At 45.7% G+C, this 12,383-nt stretch overlaps 1 long non-coding RNA gene across 3 annotated transcripts in view; it reads left to right on the plus strand.

The window, feature by feature from the left end:
* LOC132535298 (uncharacterized) overlaps positions 1–12,383 on the plus strand; it is an 84,968-nt gene that overhangs the window by 43,027 nt on the left and 29,558 nt on the right. For all 3 annotated transcript variants that reach the window (XR_009547086.1, XR_009547088.1, XR_009547087.1), the window contains exon 2: positions 12,174–12,295. This is a non-coding gene — a long non-coding RNA (uncharacterized LOC132535298). The remainder of the gene's footprint in view (positions 1–12,173; positions 12,296–12,383) is intronic.

The following is a 12,383-nucleotide window of genomic DNA, read 5'->3' on the forward strand; positions in this document are numbered from 1 at the left end:
AGACAGAGAGGAGGAGAGAAAGATAGACACCTGCAGACCTGCTTCCCCGCCTGTGAAGTGACTCCCCTGCAGGTGGGGAGCCGGGGGCTTGAACCGGGATCCTTATGCTAGTCCTTGCGGTTTGTGCCATATGCACTTAACCTGCTGCGCTACCGCTCGACTCCCTGCATTTAGTTTTTAACATCTCTTTAGTCTCCTTCAGACTGAAACATTTTCTAGTGCCTATCTTTGTCTGCCAGAATGCTCTTGACATTGACTCTAATTTTTATCATTTTTCTCTTCTAGGCTTCCTTTCTGGTCTATTGTTTCTCAACTATGTCCTATTCCTTACACTAGCTGTTTGAAATCTAGATATTGTTAATTATCATGAGTTCTTCCTTACTTCTGAGTATTTTTATTTCCTGAATATGATGTAGTATCTTTTGCCTTTCAGAATATTACTGAGCCTGTTTTTTTTTTTGTCCCTCTTATTATTTCCTTTATTTCCTCTGAGTTATTTCCATCCAAGATGACTTGTTTTCAAAAAAATCTATTTTATAACAGGGAGAAGGCAGAGTGTGCCTCTGGTGTGTGTGGTGTCAGGGACCAAACTCTGGGTCTCCTGAACACAAGCCCTGAGCTCTTCTGAGCCACCTCCTGGACTTGTTTTGATTTTGTTGCCTCCAGGGTTATCGCTGGGGCGTGGTGCCAGCACTATGAATCCACTGCTCCTGGAGGCCATTTCTTCCTTTTTATTGGATAGGACAGAGAGAAATTGAGAGAAGAGGGGGAGATAGAGAGGGAAAAAGAAAAATAGAAACCTGCAGACCTGCTTCACCACTTGTGAAGCTTCCCCACCCCTGCAGGTTTCCACCACACACACCAGATAGGCGTGCTGTGCCTTCTCCCTGTCATAAAATAAATAAATACGCTTTTTAAAAAAGACCTGGGGCCTCGAACCAGGATCCTTGCATGGGTCCTTGCGCTTCATACTATGTGCGCTTAAGCAGGTGCTCCGCTGCCTGACCCCCTTATTTTGATTTTTCAAATAAAAAAAGTCCCTCACTGTCGGGCTGAGCTTCATTGACGGGAGACAGATGACCCGGGACTCATGGCTGGGTTGTACGCAGTATCTCTTTATTCATGCAGGATGCGGCACAATCTATACCAAGCTAAGCTAAACTAATCTAAAAACTACAAATAATCTTGTCCTTATAAATATACTAGCCCAGTAGGGTGGGAACAGGATGCGACGCAGAGAGGGTGGAGAGAAAAGTGACTGGTGAAAATCAAAGTGTGACAAGGAGAGGGGGCAGAGCAAAAACATATCATGAACCAGTGGGGATTGAACCAATGCCCTGCAGTGGTTATGTAAATAGAATATAGTGGTTATGTAAATAGAATACAGTGGTTATGTAAATAGAATACAGTGGTTATGTAATAGAATGAAGTGGTTATGTAAATAGAATAGTGTTAAGCAGGGGGGATTAAACCAAATGAAACAGAAGAGGTTTTAGAAGCATACCGACACCTCACCTTCATAGTGATGCACCCGCCCCAGTGTCTAGTGGCTGTGTCCCTTGTATGTAGAGCGAGGTGGTGTGGGGTGAGGCATGTCTGTGGCCTCACTGGGCAGCACAGATGCGTCCCATTGAGGCTCCTTCTTTGTAAGTTGTACAAGTTTGTTTCTCTCTTGAAATGGTTTCTGGGGGGGGGGGACCCAATAGTCAGCTTTCGGGGAAGCAGCACAAGTATGGAGGTGGAAGGACGGGATCTGACGGTTTAGTTGGAGGGATACAGTAGCTTGGGTATTGGAGAGGAAGCCACCAACTTCCCACAGTCCTCACCACCATTCCGCCGTTGTCTCTGTGCCCAGGGTCTCCACTGTCAATACCTTCAAAGAACTGAGGCAAAGGTGGGGTCAGACTGTGAGCACCCAGTTAAGTGCACATAGTACTAAGCGTAGGGATCCGGGTTCTAGCCCCTGGCTCCCCACCTGCAGGGGAATTGATTCACAAGTGGTGAAGCAGGTCTGCAAGTGTCTCTCTCCCTCTCTGTCTTCCCCATCTCTCTCAATTTCTCTTTGTCCTATCCAATAAAATGGAAAAATGGCCTCCAGGAGCAGTGGATTTGTAGTACTGACACTGAGTCCCAGAGAGAAGCCTGGTGACAAAGAAGACATAATTGAAGAAAATGTTTTGAGTGGAATCATGGAACAGGTGTGGGGAGCATAATACTCTTGACAGGAGCTTTCAACCAGACCGCCCAGGCCCCCAATTCAAGGTCATCCATGCCTCCAATCCTGGACTTTCTGGAGGCCCTGTATAATGAATCAATTTTTCTCCATGGTCTTCTTCTGCCTTTGCTAGACTTCAGTTCCAACTGTTACCATGCTACCAAGTCCGCTACCACTGGTCCTGCTTCTCATCATTCTAGAATTGTGTCCAACCCTGCTGTCTTCTCTACAAGCCCCTTTGGACTCCTGGTCTGTGCTGTGTTAGCTTTCTATTCTGTAATTTTGATGATGTTTCAGTGGGGGAGTCCAGAGGCAAATGGTAAAGATATTTTCTTTTTTTTTTTTTTTGCCTCGAGGGTTATTGCTGGGGCTCAGTGCCTGCACCATGAATCCACTGCTCCTGGAGGCCATTTTCCCCCCCTTCTGTTGCCCTTGTTCTTGTAGCCTTGTTGTGGTTATTATTGTTAGTGTTGATGTCATTCTTTGTTGGATAGGACAGAGAGAAATGGAGAGAGGAGGGAAAGACATAGAGGGGAAGAGAAAGACAGACACCTGCAGACCTGCTTCACTGCCTGTGAAGTGACTTCCCTGTAGGTGGGGAGCCGAGGACTTGAACCAGGATCCTTATGCCGGTCCTTGAGCTTTGAGCTACATGTGCTTTACCCACTGCGTTACCACCCGACCCCCTAAAGATATGTTCTTAATTTACCCACTTACAGGGAAGGCAAACAGAAATTTGAATCAGAATGAGACAAAAACTCCAAGTTTGCAATGAGCATTCTGTGGTTATTATACACAGTGTGTGTATGTGTGTGTGTGTGTGTGAATATGTGTGTGTGTGTGTGTGTGTGTGTGTGTGTGTGTGTGTGTGTGTGTGTGTGTGTGTGTGTGTGAATATTGTTACATGTTCTGGGGGAATTATATGGCCTTACTTGCAATCTTAAAGTGATCAACAAGTTAAAAGTTTTTAAACAATTGTTCTGTACTCACCTTTCCTTAAGACGCCCCTAGATACTCTCATTTTTTAAACTTTTAATATTTATTTATTTTTATATTTGCTTAAAATTTTCTTTTCTCTTTTATTAATGATTTAATATTCATTTACAAAACCATAAGACAACAGGGGTATAATTCCACACCATTCCCACCACCAGAGTTCTCTGACCCCATCCCTTCCATAGGAAACTGCAGTGGTTCTCCCAAGGTCACAGATATGGACTTATTTCTAAAACTATCTGTCTATATTTAATATATGTTTGCCCCCCCTTTTCCCCTATGGTCCTGCCTTCTCTTTCTTTGTAAATCACACCTATAACTCTTATTACTTCTGAGTGTCCTTCCTTTTTTCCCCTCTTCTCTCTGGTCCTGATGGAATTGGCAGTTCAGAGCCCTCTGGTCATCTTCCCCTAACATTGCTCCCCCTCTGGGAGTATGGACCCAAATTCTTTATGAGGTGCAGAAGGTGTGAGGTCTGGCTTCTGTAATTGCTTCTCCACTGGACATGGGCATTGGCAGGTGGATCCAGACCCCCGCAGCCTGTTTCTATCTTTTCCTAGTAGGGTAGGGCTCTGGGGAGGTGAGGTTCCAGGACACACTGGTAAGGTTCTCTGTTCAAGTCACACTCCCCTTATTAACCAATTGAAAAGAGGATAGAAATCTAGGGAACCCAAGGGGGGGGGTGTCTACAGGACACTGTCAGCCTGCAGTGGGCCACCAAGAGCAGCTCCTCCTGCAGTGATGCCACATGAGCTGGCGTGTTAGACTAGGGTGACAGGCTGTGCAGCCTTACTTGCGAACCTGGGAAGAATCAGTGCCAGTGAAAAACAAAATAAACCGTTAACTCTAGGGGGAAATAAACTAGTAGGAGAACAGGAATGTAACCATATGATTTCACCTGCTCACAAACAGTATCTATCAGTGCATGCTAACAATAACACAGTGTGTCCGTATCATGTTACAAAGTACAATCTATGTAGTGTGTTCACCATATGTTATATACATTATACATTACAGTGATGGTATCTGAATGTTCTGTTGTCTGGAAATCATGATAAACTATTTCTTACTCCATTATTTATTATGTTAAGAATAGCAGACTCCTCCTTAACAGATCATAAAACGACAAAGGGTCATAACATTTGAAACTGAATCATCTAAAACACTTAAAAGTGTAAGATAACCAACAGGATAAAACTATCTTGAAGAGAAGAAAAGAAGTGAAGGGAAGGGAAGGGATGAGAGGGGTGGGTATGAGAATGTTGAACCCTCAGCTCCCAAAGTGGCAAGTCACTAGTGCCCACACTGAAGAATAAAGAAAAAGCAGTGCCAGAAAACCCTCTGGGACTATCACAAGAAATGGAGGGAAGTAGGAGAGAGAGGTGAAAACGCCGAGACTGAGACACAGAACTCAGAGATGGTGGTGTGGGGAGTTAGGTCACCGTTTGAGCAGGCTGCTTGCAATACGTGCTGCGACGTTATTGGGTTTAATTGCATGTGTTTTGTGTGGACAGTGAGAAATAAGTTAAGAAGTTTACATTTATGCTGTGATGATTAATATTTTATTGATAATTTATTTATATTTCCTTTTTTGATAGTACTAAGATAAAGGAAGTGATTATAACATGCCCATGCTAAAGAAAGTAAAACAGTAGATTATGTTCCGAGTAGAGTTTGATGCCTAGTTAAAAAAAAAATAAGAAAAAGGGGCAAGAGAGGAGCAGGCACACCCAGTTAAACACACATAGCACATAGTACAAAGCACCGGGAGCAGGGTTTGAGCCACCAGCTCCCCACCTGCAGGGGGAATCACAAGTGATGAAGCAAGGCTGCAGGTGTCGATCTTTCTCTCTCCTTCTCTGTCCGTCCTGTCCAATAAAAAATGGGGGTGAACAAAAAAGGGCCACCAGAAGCATCGGATTTGTAGTGCCAGCAGCAAGTCCCAGTGATCACCCTGAAGGCAAAAGGGAAAGAAGGGAGAGGATGAAGAGAAGTGTTGCCATCCGGCAGAAGGGGGCATCTATAATATTGGGATGGAGAAGAGGAGACACAGAAACAACACTGCTTTGATTCTCGTGAATTAAGTGCAAGACCTCCCAAAGCGATGCAGCTGGGATTCTCTCACCTGCCTGACAGGTGTATGTGAGCTCGGCCTGAGAGGAGTTTATACACGTTACACGGGGTTTACCCGAGACTTACTTCCCTGGGGACCTGGGGACGCCAGAGAGGAGTGTGGGTGGTGCACGGCAACGCAGTCTGGTTGGTGGAGATTTCAAAGCTAGCTAGAAATATGCTGAATTTTCTTTGGCAAAAAGACCTGTGTAAGAATACCAGTGATTTCTTAATCCAATTTTGCAAGTACAAACAATGACAGTGTATCATAAAAAGGGCTATTCACAGTTTAGATTTCTTCACAGTTCCAATAAGGCAAAGATCAAAATTTTTATGTTAAAAAAAAAAGAAGAAGCTGTCCAAGCAGATAGTAAATGAGAATGTTGTTAGGGAGAATTTCCAGGGCATTCAAATTGCTTGAAATGTGGTGCCATTTCAGACGGTATCACTCTTGAAGGAGTAGTTAGTTTTTCTGCACAGCTGGGTGAAGATAGGCTGGCTCTAGAGATTTTTGTTTTGTTTACTCTCTTGGAAAATCAAAAATAAAACAATCCATGTGCTTTTTTCAGAGGCTAATGCCCATGTGGTTGACTAGAAAATTGTCTTGCTTGTCACTGGTCTTTAAAGCAAAAATAAAATGAAGTCCACCCCCTCGACATGTGCTGCTGGTAGACCAAACATCAGAAGGCCATAACCCAAACCACACAGATAGTCCCCAGAACCTCGCAGGCTGGGTCCAAATATTTGGGGTGCAGAGGCCACATGTTTATTGCCTTATCTCGGGCCTGGGGACACACGGCTCAGTGGGCAGCACCGAGCTGTGGTCCATCTCAGGCCAGCTCGCCTATTGGCTGGGAAAAGCTAGGAGTGTGATGCTCTGCTCTGAGAATCGCATGCGTGTTATCATGGGAATCAAAATCAACTCACTAATAAAATATTTTTAAAATCCTATACATGCACTTGAGAGTCTGGCTTACCACATCAAGCAAAGAAAAAAGAAAAGGTTTCTACCCTAGCCTTCCCAAACCTGGGCCAGGTGATGGTCTAAAGGGGTTTTGAATAAACAGCCTGGTCTCTGACTTTGTGAACACAGCAGGCAGCAACCAACAAGGCATGGCCTCGTTCTTTCTCCCTCAAAAAAAAAAAAGATATTCTGGTTGTTTATTTAGTGAGAGAAACAGAGTGAAAGATACAGAGAGAGAACCAAAACCCTGGTCAGCTCTAGCTGGTAGTGATGCTGGGCTTTAAACCTGGGACTCAGAGCCTCGGGCATGAAAGACATTATTACTACTTTTTCAAATTTTGTTATCTTTATTTATTTACTGGATAGAGACAGACAGAAGTTGAGAGAGAAGGGGGTGATAAATAGGTTGAGAGAAAGAAAGACACCTGCAGCCCTGCTTCACCGCTTGTGAAGCTTCCCCCACTACAGGTAGGGACCTGGCGCTCGAACCTGAGCCCTTGTGCGTTGTAATGTGTGTGCTGAACCAGGTGAGCCACCACCCAGCCCTGAGGTTTCGTCATTGCCAGCCACCAGGGTTAACATTAGGGGCCTGGTGACTACATGACATGTCCACCACTCCTAGTGGCCATTTTTCTTCCTCTCTCCCCTCCCTCCCTCCCTTCCTTCTTTCTCTCCTTCTTTCCTATTAGTTAAGACTGAAATAAATTGAGGTGAAGGGGAAGATAGAGAGGGAAAGAGAATGAGAGACACCCGCAGGTCTGCTTCCCTGCTTGTGAAGTTACCCCCTGCAGTTGGGGAGCTGGGGTTCGAACCTGGGTCCTGGCACATGGTGACATGTGCACTCAGCCAGGTGCTCCACATGGAAGTCTTTGTATGATCACTATACTGTCTTCCCAGCCTTAGTTCTTTCTTATTTTTTAAAAATATTTATTACACCAAAGTAAAAGACTCTGGGGTGGGTGGGTGGGTGGGTGGGGAGAATACAGGTCCATGAAAAATGATGAATGAAATAGTGGGGGTTGTATTGCTAAATGGGAATCTGGGAAATGTTATGCATGTAAAAAAAAAAAAAGAAGTAGAAACGCAAAGCAGAAATTGACTGAGTTTGGAGTATGGCACCAAAGTAAGAAAGCAGAAGTATACTAGAGTTTGCAGTGAGTACCTCCCTAATACTACCTTTCCACTTTTCCAAGCTTTGGGTCCATGATTGCTCAAAAATTTGTTTGGCTTTGTATGTTAACTCTCTTTTCAGTCACCAGGTTCCAGGTGTCATCAGGATGCCGGCCAGACTTCCCTGGATTGAAGACACCACCAATGTGTCCTGGAGCTCAGCTTCCCCAGAGACCCATCCTACTAGGGAAAGAGAGAAGCAGACTGGGAGTATGGACCGACCAGTCAACGCCCATGTTCAGCGAGGAAGCAATTACAGAAGCCAGACCTTCTACCTTCTGCAACCCTCAATGACCCTGGGTCCATGCTCCCAGAGGGATAGAGAATGGGAAAGCTGTCGGGGGAGGGGGTGGGATATGGAGATTGGGTGGTGGGAAAATAAATAAATAAAAAAAATAAAATAAAATAAATAAAAATAAAAAAAAAATTATTTATTTCCTTTTGTTGCCCTTGTTGTTTTATTGCTGTAGTTATTATTGTCGTTGTTGTTGGATAGGACAGAGAGAAATAGAGAGAGGAGGGGAAGACAGAGAGGGGGAAAGATAAACACCTGCAGACCTGCTTCACCTCCTGTGAAGCGACTCCCCTGCAGGTGGAGAGCCGGGGACTCGAACAGAAATCCTTATGCCGGTCCTTGTGCTTTGCGCCACGTGTGCTTAACCCGCTGCACTACCGCCTGACTCCCTCTTTCTTATTTTTTAAAAAATATTTTTATTTACTTTTTGGATGGAAGCAGAGGGAAACTGAAAAGGTAGAAAGCGATTGAAAGGGGATTGGGTGGTGGTGCACCTGGTTGAGCGCACAGGTCACAGTGCTCAAGGACCCGGGTTAGAGCCCCAAGTCCCCACCTGCAGGGGGAAAACTTCGCAAGTGGTGAAGCAGGTGTCTCTCTGTCTCTTTCCCTCTCTCTATGTCCCCTTCCTTCTCAGTTTCCGACTGTCTCTATCCAATAAAATAAAGGTAATTTAAATTTTTTTTTTTTAATTGAGAGGGTGGGAGGGAGGGAGAGAGAACTTCAGCATTGCTTTACCTCTCGTGAATTCCCTCTGCAGGAGGGGACTGGGGGCATGGACACTGTGATGTGCATTCTGTTGGTTGGCTGTGCCACCATGAGAACAGTTTAAGAGAGTCCTCTAACCACAGCGTTACCCTGGAGACACTCAGCGCTCCACCAGGGAACAATCTCTCAACTCACTGACCCACATCTGCATCTTAGGAGAGGAGGGAGAACTTAGCCAAACAACAACAGAAAGAAGGGCTGGGAAGTACCAGTATAGCCGGCAGAGCGCACAGGTTGCCGTGTGCGATGGCCCGGGTTCAAGCCCCAAGTCTCCATCCCCAGGTTGGGACTTTGTGACAGACGGAGCAGTGCTACATTGTTTCACACTGTGATCTCTTTCTCTCTCTCACCCTCTATCATAACGGAAAGAAAAAAAAAGTGGTGACCAGGAGTGGTGGGGTTGTGCAGGCACCGAGCCACAGAATAGCCCTGGTAGAAGAGAGAGAAGGAGAGAGGGAGGGAAGGAGAGAGAGTCTCTTCCTCCTTTCCACTTGCTCCTTGACTTCTCTTTGTCTCAGACACACTCATCTTACCTTCTCATATCACCCTCATAAATTGCCAACTGCCCTGAAATACTGTCTATAAACAACTTATCCGTGTGCTTTCAAAAGCACTGTGGGGAAGACGTACTATGGGCAGATGACTACATCTGGTTCAGGAAACTCAGGTAGTAAGCCCACGTGTGCCTTTTTTCTTTCAGACTCATTTCTATTATTTAAATTAGATGAGATGGAGTTTCACACGGCAGCAGGGGTGGGGTGGGGGGACCACTGGGTGTACGTGGCACCAGGAACAGAACTGGGCTGAGACCCACAAGCCCTGTGCTCTGTTAGCTGTGCTTCCCTGGACACCAGAATAGGTCTGAATTCTCTGAAATTGTAGGCAAGTTGCTCTGCCTATCTTGTATGCAGTTTTTCCTTCTTCCCTTCCTTCTTTCCTTCCCTCCTTCCTTCCTTACTCCCTTCCTATCCTCTTTTCTAGCTTTTATTAAAAAGTATTTAATTTGTTTATTTTTTTATTTTTGAGAAAGATGCAGAGAGAGAAAAACATAGAAACACCAGAGCACTGCTCAGCTCTGGTTTATGGTGGTGCAGGACGATTAAACCTGGGACTTCAGAGCCTCAGGCATGAGAGTCTCTTTGCAGAACCATTATATCTACCTCCACCCTCTTTTCTACCTTTTAATGCAGTCAGGATTGAAAGTCAGGCTTTCATATTGGGTCCACATCCCTAGCTCAGTTCCCCCCCCCCCATTTTTGTTGTCCTTGTTGCCCTTGTTGTTCTTATTATTGTTATTGTTGTCATTGCTGTTGTTGTTGTTGGATAGGACAGAGACAAATTGAAAGAGGAGGGGAAGACAGAGAGGGGGAGAGAAAGATAGACACCCGCAGACCTGCTTCACCGCCTGTGAAGTGACCCCCCACACACCCTGCAAGTGGGGAGCCAGGGGCTCAAACCGGGATCCTCGCACTGGTCCTTGCTGTTCATGCCATGTGTGCGTAACCACCCGCCCTCCATAGCTCAGTTTTTAATGTTGCCTTTCTATGAGAGAAAAAAGAAAGAGGAGGAGGAGAAGGAGGAGAGGAGGAGGAAAAAAGAAGAAAAGGGAAAAGGAGGAGGAGGAGGAGAAGGAAAAGAAGAGGAGGAAGAAAAGAAGGAGGAGACGAAAAATGAAGAAGGAGGAAAACGAGGAGGGGAGAGGAGGAGGAGAAGGAGGAGAAAGAGAAGGAAACGGAGGAGAAGGAGAGGGAGGGGAGGAAAAGAAGAAGGAGAAGGAGAAGGAGAAGCAGCAGAAGGAGAAGAACTTCCTATGAAGTTTGGACCCTGCAGATTTCATGTGACCCCAGAGATTGAGCCCGAGGTCTTACCACGGTTGTTCTACTAGTGAGCCACCTCATCCGTCTCCTTATGCAATTTTCTTTCTTTAAAAAATATTTTATTTATTTTACTTCAAAGATAGAGAGATACATACATAGACAAAAACACACAGAAAGAGAGAGAGACCAGAACCTTCCTCAGCTCTGACTGGTGGTGGTGCGAGGGATTGAACCTGGGACCCTGGAGCTTCAGGCAAGAGCGTCTTTTGCAGAAAGAAACCCTGCGCTGTCTCCCCAATTCATGTGATTTTTCTATCTTTAAATATAAAAGGGTCAGCCTGGAAGGTCTCAAGCTTCCTTTTACAGCGTTACTTGTGTGATTATTTTGCTTTTTAACATGTCCACGAAGCAAACAAGCAGCCTGTTTTTCCTTATTCTTCGTAATATCTGACCCACCAAACACACCGACATTCCTTCCTGCTGTACCTTGGTCTCAGCTGCCCTGCTCCACTCAGCAAAATGGAAGTGTTCTCTGTGCTGATCTCTTTGTAAATAACATGCAACAGCACCTTACAGACTCAAGATCTTAGTAAGGATTTTTTTTCCTCCCCATTGTGGGAGTAATTTCAAAAATACAAAACAAACACCAACGTTCTAGCACCAGACATTTCGAAACAGAGTGGTCTGCCTTCTACTTATGCCTCGCTTTCTCAAAGGCCATATTGATTCATCAACTACCTGCAGGCTCCATCCCCAGCCAGGCTGTCAGCAGATGAGCTTACAGGGCTCTCAGGAGAAGGATCTTTCTCCCACTCCCAGCCTCAAACAGAGTTTTCCTTAGATCTTGGAAAAACTGTGGAATCCAAGGGATAGAAAACAGCTGAAATAGAGGCTGAGTAAGGTTTTGACTTTTGGGCAGGCTCTGGTATTTCGTTCTTGTAAAAGTGCATTTGAAAGAAAACAAAAACAAACCTCTGAGGAGATGAAAGGAGTTTTTTTTAATAATTTTTTATAAATAAGATATTGGTTTATGGTCTCTAGGACCTGCCACCACACGCTCCCTAGTAAGAGTTCCATCCCGCTGGAGAGGTTGCCGTGTGCCTTGAGTCTAAAACCAGAGTGGAGTAGCCAGCAGCCACTGCCCGTGAGCAAGAGTGAGTCACCATCTCAAGTGATAAGCAAAAGGCAAGAAGGGGGATGGACATAGGGGAAGGAGAGAGGGGGGAAGAGGGAGGGAGGGAGGGAGGGAGAAGAGCCAGAATCTCTACTAGATCACAAAGATCCCCTCCTCTCTTGGGGCCAGGTGGTGGTGCACCTGGTTGAGAGTTCACATTACAGTGCACAAGGACCCGGGTTCAAGCCCCCAATTCCCACCTGCAGTGGGATATCTTCACGAGCAGTGGAGCAGGGCTGCAGGTGTCTCTCTTCTCTCAATTTCTCTGTCTCTAAACAATAACAAGTAAATAAAATGTTTAATAAAATTTAAAAGTTAAGAGAGTGAGAGGTGAGCCTTCTGAAGCCACACCAACTACCCAGCACCCTCATAAGAGCTGGTGTGGGTCAGCATTTCATCTCTTCTCACCGACTGGATTGCCATCTGTCTTACAGAAAGACACCCTCCGTGCTGCTCCTCCTCAGAAGGGCAGTGCTCATTTTGAACTTTCTCCTGCTTTCGGCCAGCGCCGGGGACCTGGGGATGGCTGGCGTTCACTCTGCCACGGGGGAAGAGATGCTTGCTTTCCTTGGCATGGCCCTGCCAGCTAGAACAATGAGGGAGGGAGCGGGGAAGCCAAGTGCTGTTACAGACAGGAGCATTATCTGATCTTCTCCTCATTCAAGGTGAGTGAAAACAGAAAGTTCATTCATGAGGAGGAAGATTGACACCCAGATATCTGGATGACTCGTGACAGGACGGAAGAGTGAGCTCGGAGACATCCAGGGAGCCTCACAGCGCGCACGAGGTGAGCCTTGCCCCGTTCACCACGGCCGGCTGGGTCGACCCGCACCCTCCAGCTCTTCCTGAAAATTCTGATAGAAGAGATGCTTACC

Source organism: Erinaceus europaeus, chromosome 21, assembly GCF_950295315.1.
Source record: "Erinaceus europaeus chromosome 21, mEriEur2.1, whole genome shotgun sequence".
Classification (NCBI taxonomy): Eukaryota; Metazoa; Chordata; class Mammalia; order Eulipotyphla; family Erinaceidae; genus Erinaceus; species Erinaceus europaeus.